The sequence below is a fragment of the Pinus tabuliformis genome, chromosome 8 (assembly GCF_031772625.1).
Source record: "Pinus tabuliformis cultivar Carrire ecotype Pingquan chromosome 8, CPIR1, whole genome shotgun sequence".
NCBI lineage: Eukaryota > Viridiplantae > Streptophyta > Pinopsida > Pinales > Pinaceae > Pinus > Pinus tabuliformis.
Genome location: NC_142294.1, coordinates 416753767 through 416762182, shown reverse-complemented (window position 1 = coordinate 416762182; position 8416 = coordinate 416753767).

Sequence of the window (8416 nt, the reverse complement as noted above, 5' to 3'; positions counted from 1 at the left end):
CGCGGTCAAGGCATTACTGTACGACCCACTTCTAGGACTCCTACACCAAATGGTCTGAGGTCTAATTGGGACTTCTTACTAGGGAGATCCCTTGACATGTTGGCAGGTCCAGCACCATCAATAGTGTGTAAGCTAAAGAAGGAAGATGCTTCTTTGTTGAGAAACTTTTTGAACCTTTGTGAAGATTTTGATGCATTACAAGTGTGATGGTAGCTTCAACAAGTGATGTTTCTAATCCATATTCCTTAGCAAGACTCTTTGATATAGAGATGTTGCAAGAGCTTATCATCATGAGAGATATGGTGCAAGATATGAATGAAGATAGGAATGAGAACACTATACTTCAAGAGGAGTTGATGGCCATGAAGGAGGATAAGCAAGAGCTTCTTGAAAAGATGCACGAGATGGAGATTCAACTCCATGATTCCAAGGAAACCCTAGCCAAGTATGTGCATGAAAATGAGGTACGCAATTCAAATTTACTTCAATTTCCTCTCAAAATGAATGTTTTGGTGCTTTTGAAAGACACACTAGAGGAATAGGGTCCAACTTATTGATGAAAATGGGTTATCAAGGTAATGGGTTAGGAAAATATGCACAAGGCATAGTTGAGCCAATTGTTGTCGAGGAAAGACCTAGGTATTTGGGTCTTGGTTATGGACAACATGACGGAGAAAGTTCCAAAGCCAAGGAGGCACATGAAGGTGTTCCAAGAAGGACTTTCATTACATGTTCATTACCTCAATCTTGTGAAGTTTTTTTCCATGAGGAATGCAAAAGTTTTATACCCACTTTGCAAGAAGATGCTCATAAGCATGAAACTAGCGGAAATGGAAAACAAGAATATGTTGAAAGCTCTAAGGTCATTGGAACCATTGTTGGTAATGCGAAGATAGCCACTACCTCATCAAAGTCACTCTTCAAGAAGGGGACAAAGGTGAATGTGAAAGGTATAAATCTGCCTTTAATCAAGCTTCCTTTGATTATGATAAACATGGTAAATTTTCACATAAGATATGGAAAAAATTTACATGTTCCTTTTGTGGTTTGAATAACCATACTGTTTAAAGGTGTTGGAAGAGGATATCCATACACGGGAAACTTTGAAAACAAAAGATATAGAAAGCCAAAGGTCCATTGGATAATGGAAACCATGTTGAAAAGAAGATGCAAATATTTTTCACTCATTGCCATAAGAAGGGGCATCTTGTAGACAAGTGTTGGACTTTGCATCCTACAAGTTGATAAGCCTCATCATTGGGTAACTATATGGACCTTAAGTCACCTCCTAGATTACTCAAATCAACTCTTCTCACAATTTATTACATGTTTTGATTTTCTTTTGTTTAATGAGATGAGTTAAAGTGATATATTATGCCTAGTGGACTAATATGCATTGAATGCAGGTTTGAAAGAGAAAATTGAGGAATTTTTGCAAGATTAAGGTTTGAAACTCAAATGGGACAAGGGAGAGACATTGTAGGAGGTAAATCATCCTCATTTACTCCTCCTCCTTCGAATATTCCTCCATTAATCACACCAGCTCGGAGTACAAGCAGCCAAGTCATGAAGATCAAAAGGCAGTTGAGAAAGTGATAGTCAAAGACATAGTTCATCTCGAGTTTGGGAGCTGAGACTCACTAGGTTTAAGGAATTCATTGAGGAATTTATTTTTATAAATAAAGAGACCTATAGCCTCATTAGGATTCATTTTTTTGTTGTAAAAACACTAGTTATTTTTTAGCTCCAGACTTGTGGAAGACATTACTATGTAATTTTCTGTTTTGATAATGAGAATGATATTTTTCATGATCTAATACTAAGTTAACTCAGAGGGTTGAATCTCTTGGGTTAGGGCCCAACTCTAGCATAAAATTCTCCTCTTCTTGTATCTGTATGCTTAGATTAGTTTCATAGATTCATGATTAAATTGACCTTAGAAGTATTTCATTTCAAGCAGTGTAGATTTGATTAGTTCGTTTATTAGTTTGATTACATTTGTGCTTTACTTCAGCAACAGGTTATAAAGGAAAAAGCATCACAAATTTGTCATTAGGTGTCTTGACCTCACTTATTCCTTTAGGGATCAACACTTAAGGAAAGGACCCCTATGCGGCCCCAAAAAGACATATTTCTATTTTCTCATAGAATTTAGAGTTTACTGTACTTGAACCAACATTTGATCAGTTTGCAAGTGTAGGATTTAATTACCATCTCTTCCATATTCACTCTTACAGTAGATCTCATCAATGATTCCATTTTATTCTGCAATTTTCCTCATGCATGAAGTAGACAGCTAGCTCATTAAACTCTGTTTTTTCTAGCTCATTAGAATTCTTCTTCTTTACATGATTTTTGGCAAATATCACTATTTGATGCAAAGTAGGTGTTTCAAAAGTAGAGAGAGATCCCATAGCAAGCAACCACATTCCAACTTCATCCATCCATAACCATTCCTTGCTTTCACCAAGACCTTCACCAATTTCATAATTTTACATAGAAACTCCTCCAAGCATGTTGAGAAAATCCAACCATATCCTAACCTTGGTTTTGAGTTTTGAGTGATCCTATGCATTTTCTCACTCCATTCCACCTATCAACCACCTTCCCTAAGCCTTCCATCACCTCTAGAACCCATCGTTTTTCTCTCGGTTGTATCCTGTAGAAATACAAGGAATCTTGTAGGTTTTTAGTGCATCCTGTAGGTTTTCCTGTAGTGGCCTGTTTTGAGGCCGAATTGAGGGAAAACCTCTAGGAAGCCACCCAAGGGTACCTGATGGTCTCCAAACCTCCCAAGCATCCACCAACATCCCTAAGCTACTTGCCACATCACCAAAAGAGATTAGGGTTTACACTTGATTTTCCATAAAAATAATAAATAAATAAATAAACTAATTTATTTCAGTCCTTTACATGCACAGTAGTGGTGTTTGATGTTTTCAACTTTCATGCTTAGGATAGTAGCATTTCATACATGTTAGCTAGACATTCTTGTAAAGCATAGTTTCTTAGCAGTTAGTTAGAGAATGGTGTGTTTTAGCATATGATTTCAGTCATTTTCCTCATTGCATTAGACAAGCTTTCTCCTAGAGTAGATTCCTCTTTCTCTCATCAGTAATCAAGCTTCTTCTGAATCCATAGAAGTCTGGCTTGAAAAACCTAGTGGTCTCTTGCCAGCTGAACAATGAGAAAAGGCAGAACCATCACTTTTACTTGTGTATACAACACTGTCACCTCCAAGTTTGTACGAACCCCGGGATGATAAAGTAAAGCTGGTAGCTCCAGGAGTTGCAGCATTCTTGCTGCAATATTGGTGCTCATCACTTTTTTGCACCATTTTCGAGCAAGTGTCTAAGTAATATGTGATTACCGCTTTCTTTCTTCCATTTCTTGTTTCTAATATTCTGTTATTAATTTCATTTCTACAAAAGTAATTTAGATTGCTTCCTTTTCCATGTTGCATTCTTTGCTTTCCTTTCCATTATGCAAGTAATATTTAAGTCAAGTAGCTAATTTTTCATTCATTCAGTAATTTTCATTCAGTCTGCAATTTTAATTTTGCAATTATTTTCAAAGTTTGAAAAAAAACACAAAACAAAACAAAAACATTTTCTTTTCATGCCTCATAGGAATAGGGATAACTTAGGGAAATTTTTGCCAAATAACCCCATTGCTTCAAACAACCAACCTTCCCTCTTCTTCGGTGGTTGTGAATTGGAGGAACCCTTAGGTGAGCAACTAGACATATTTGAAGAATCTATAGGGGAAGAAGGAGAAGAAGAACCCATTCCTACTGAACCAATGGCTGAAAACATAAATGACAGAGGAAATAGAGAAAGAGTTGAGGGTGCCTTCCCCATTAGGGAAACCAATGGGGATATTAAGATGAAAAATATAATCCCCACTACCCTTCCTCATTTCCATGGCCTGACCACAGAAGACCCAAACACTTTCTTATTTGATTTTGTTGTCATATTCTGAACCTATGACTATACAAATGACGAGAAGAAGTTGAAACTATTTCCATCCACTCTCAGGGATGCAGCTTTGCGCTGGTTCGTGGGTTTACATGGAGATAGCATCACAACTTGGGATCAGATGAAGCAAGCCTTCAACAACAAGTATCGAGACCACTGTAGGTCTAAAGACACTAAAGAGGAAATTTTTAGGATGACCTTAGGCAATGATGAATCCCTAGAGGATTATGAAGAAATATTTCGTCCTAGCTACAAAAGGGCCAAGTGCACACTTGACCCTGAGTCACTGAAGTTGGTCCTACTTAGAGGAGTAAGGAAAGGTCTTTTGGATACCCTACACTTGTTAGCAAGAGGGGATATATACCAGTTACCCTATGAGGATATCAAGATTGTCTTTATAAACCATTCTAGGGTAGCTAGGAAAAGGGGTAGGGGTCGTCAACCTATGGTCAGTCCATTCTCTTCCAATTCATCCATCAAGGGTGAAATTGGAAATATGCTTGAGGATTTCAAAATTGAGATGTTGCAAACCCTTTCCCTACATATGGACACTATGCATATTACGAGAAAGCAGGAGGAAGCAGAGAGACCCTTGGCCATTTTCTATCCTAGATGCACCAGGAGGCACCCTAGGAACAAATTTCCATTGAATTCTATTGAAATCTGCTCAGTCTGTGAATAAAACCACTCCAAAGACAAGTGTCCTTCTCTACCTAGACTAAAAGTTGTATGTTAAGGAGCTGAAGGTGTCACTGAGCAGCTATGCTACATAAACCAGAGGAGACCTCATGGGCCAAGGCCATACCAGTAGGGAATGAAAGGGTCATCCCATGCATATTACAACCCCAACCAAACCACACCCATACCTTCTTGGGGGGGTCTTTCTCATCCTTCCTAGTCTACACCTCCTCCTTGGTCCTTTGCACCTCAGTATCATTCCCAGCTAGCCAGCCAGTCATTTCAACTATATGCTCCGCCACAACCTCAGTGGAATGCATCGCCCCAAGGGTTGAGGTGCCCATACAACAATGTTCCACATTTATTGCCTTCACCACCTGCCCAACCACATATTTTACACTCTACTCCACTTAAACAACCCTAGATGCCTGCCCAGCCAAATTCGAATCCAAACAATAGACGGGCACAATAAATATATAGTGGAGAGACATCCTATCCATCTTATGATGTGGAAATTCAAGAAATCAATCTGAGATCTGGGAGAGTACTTCCAGATAACTAACCTCTACCTCCACCTAGGGAGGTTGAGGAAGAAAGAGAGGAAAGCATGCTTAAAGTAAATCCTCCACCCTTTCCTGAGAGATTAACCCAACCACTCTAGCCTACCCTAGAAGAGACTGAACTTCTGGGAGAATTGAAAAATCTATTATGAAACCAGCTCACAAAAAGATAGAAAAGAGAGATCCACGCCTTAGAATTCAGCCTCTTCGAGGGGGCAACCTCCTTTACATTACATAAATGAACAATTCTTGGATGATACAAATGAAAATACCTCCTTTCTATATATAGGAGTCTAAGTGGTCCCAATACAATCAAAGCCTACATAACAATAATATTGTAGGGCACAACAGTAACAATGTGGGCTTCTATGTGGCGTAATAGTAACAATATGGGCACTACATGGGTACATCAATATAATAAGTGGGTTATACTAATAACAATAAGGGGTTACACTAGTAGTATAGGGGCCTAACATGCCCCTCTCCTTCAAAAAGCGTTGTCCTCAACGCTTGAGTAGTTCTTGATGCTTCTATATAAAAATTTTGTCCTCCCATGTGGAATATTCAGTGGGTAAGTTCTTCCACTTGATGAGATACTTTGAAATTGATCGATTTCGTAGCTGTCGGGTTCTTGTTTCTGTGACTGCTCCAGGTTCCAATATGATTTTTCCTTCCTCTTCAATTTCTGGCAATATTGCTTGAATTGGGATCTTTTGCAACTTTTGAATAAGTGGCCATACTTCTTCGTTCTTCTTCCATTCATCCGTTGCTTCGTTTATCCAATTTGGTTGGATGATATAAATAGCACAAAACAATGCTTCCACATCCTCATCCTTGAAGCGTCTTCCCATTCGGTAAGGTCGCCATTTTTTAAGTGCATGTAGTATTGCCAACATTTCCTTCTCATAAATAGCTTGCTTGAGATGTAGCAGTAAAAATACCCAATCACTCACATCAAAACATTTTTCACTATGATGTTGATCTACCTGTTGTTTCATTTGATTTTGCACCGAAGTGGCGTTATCCTTTAAAAGTTGGAGAACTTGCTGTTGATGCTCGATATGATCTTTCTCTACTTGAACCTTTTTCTTCTTGATATGTCCTTCTATCTTTTGAGGAGTGGTAATTTCTTCCAGTCCTTTACAAGATATGGTCGGATTCATTCCTTGATGCGCGATGTGATCTTTCACTTCTTGAACATTTTTCTTCTTGATGTGTCCTTCTATCTTGATAGTTTGAGGAGTGGTAATTTCATCCATTGAATTACAAGATATGGTTGGATTCATTTCTTCTTTCTCGATGTGATCTTTCACTTCTTGCACCTTTTTCTTCTTGATATGTCCTTCTATCTTGAGAGTTTGAGGAGTGGTAATTCTTGCCAATGCTTTACAAGATATGGTCTGATTCATTTCTTCTTTCTCTGGGGTGGTGTCTTGACGTATATCCTCTTCTTTTGATGTTTCTTGATCCTTTTCTTCCTCCTCTTCATATTCTATGTAAAATAATTTCTTCTCAGCACACCTATGACCTTTAGTGCATTTGCTATCACAATTGTAACAAAGCCCTGTTTCTCTTTTTTCTTCCAATTGTTGTGGTGTAACCCTTGTAGGTTGTGGAAGGCTGGGAGAAACAACACTTCCATCTTTATAGTTGTGAGGGGTATGTTTCCTGGTTTCCATAATTTTGCTTTCCATTATGTCACAAAGCCCTTTAACTCTTTCCAATTGTTGTGGTGTTGCTCTAAAGAAGGTGTTGCTCTTTATATCCTCATAATGTGCTATCATTTCCTCCGTGAAAATTGACCACGTAACAAGTTTTTTACGAGAACAAAGCCCTTTGTACCATAAAAATTGATCTGGTTCTAAATATGAAGATGCAATACATACCTTTTGTAACAGTTGTACACCATGTATATCAAAATATTGCTCCATCTGAAGTATTCAATTTACCGGATCCTTGCCATCAAACTTCCTCATCTTGCTTTTTCTTGATTTTAGGAGCTCTACCTTGAAACAACTGTAACTCTGTACTTTCAGATCTTTAAGTTCTGAAATTGTGACCTGTAGTAGCCCTCTGTGTCCTCTTTCTAATGCCACAAGTCTGATCCAAATTGGATTCTCCAAGGAAAAGTTATGCACAATCTCCCGCAGTGACCTGATTATAGACTAGTTCAGTCGAGCAAACTTGTATGAAGTGCCACGTGTCCCTGTTTAAACCTTTGACTCTGAAAAATATATAAACAGAAACTACAGTCCGTCCTCTTTCTGTACCTTCTTACGAAATTTCAATCCGATGCTCAGAAAGAAAGTTATGACGATTTTCCCCAGGTCACCTGTTTTGAGTGTAATTCAGGAGTCTCCAAAAAGACCAACTTCCGTAGATCATATCTCAGAAAATATCACGCGAAAAGATCTGAAATTCAGACCCAAGGTTCAGCGCCAATTCTTCTCAAATGGGTTTGTTTTGCGACTTCGGAAACGTCACAGAAAAAAAGTTATAGCGAAAATTCCACGATGGCCTATTTGGAGCAGCGAAACCCTAGAATCCAAAGCTCTGATACCAAATGTTATGAAACCAGCTCACAAAAAGATAGAAAAGAGAGATCCACGCCTTAGAATTCAGCCTCTTCGAGGGGGCAACCTCCTTTACATTACATAAATGAACAATTCTTGGATGATACAAATGAAAATACCTCCTTTCTATATATAGGAGTCTAAGTGGTCCCAATACAATCAAAGCCTACATAACAATAATATTGTAGGGCACAACAGTAACAATGGTGGGCTTCTATGTGGCATAATAGTAACAATATGGGCACTACATGGGTACATCAATATAATAAGTGGGTTATACTAATAACAATAAGGGGTTACACTAGTAGTATAGGGGCCTAACAAAATCTATGTGTCAAAATTCCACTTCTCCAAGCTATTAAAGATGTACCTATTTACAACAAGTTCATTAAGGAGAAGTGCTTCAAGCATCCAGGGAGGCAAAGAAGAGATGCCCTTACCATTAATGTCATTGGAAAGTTGTCCGACTTAATGTTGGGGTAGGTAATTTGTCCAAAATATTTTGACCCTGGAAGCCTTGTAGTAGATGTGCACATCAATGGCACCATTGTCCCACACACTTTGATCGATCTTGAGGCTACCATTAATGTGATGACCAAGGACACCATGCTCAAGCTCAACCTCCAAG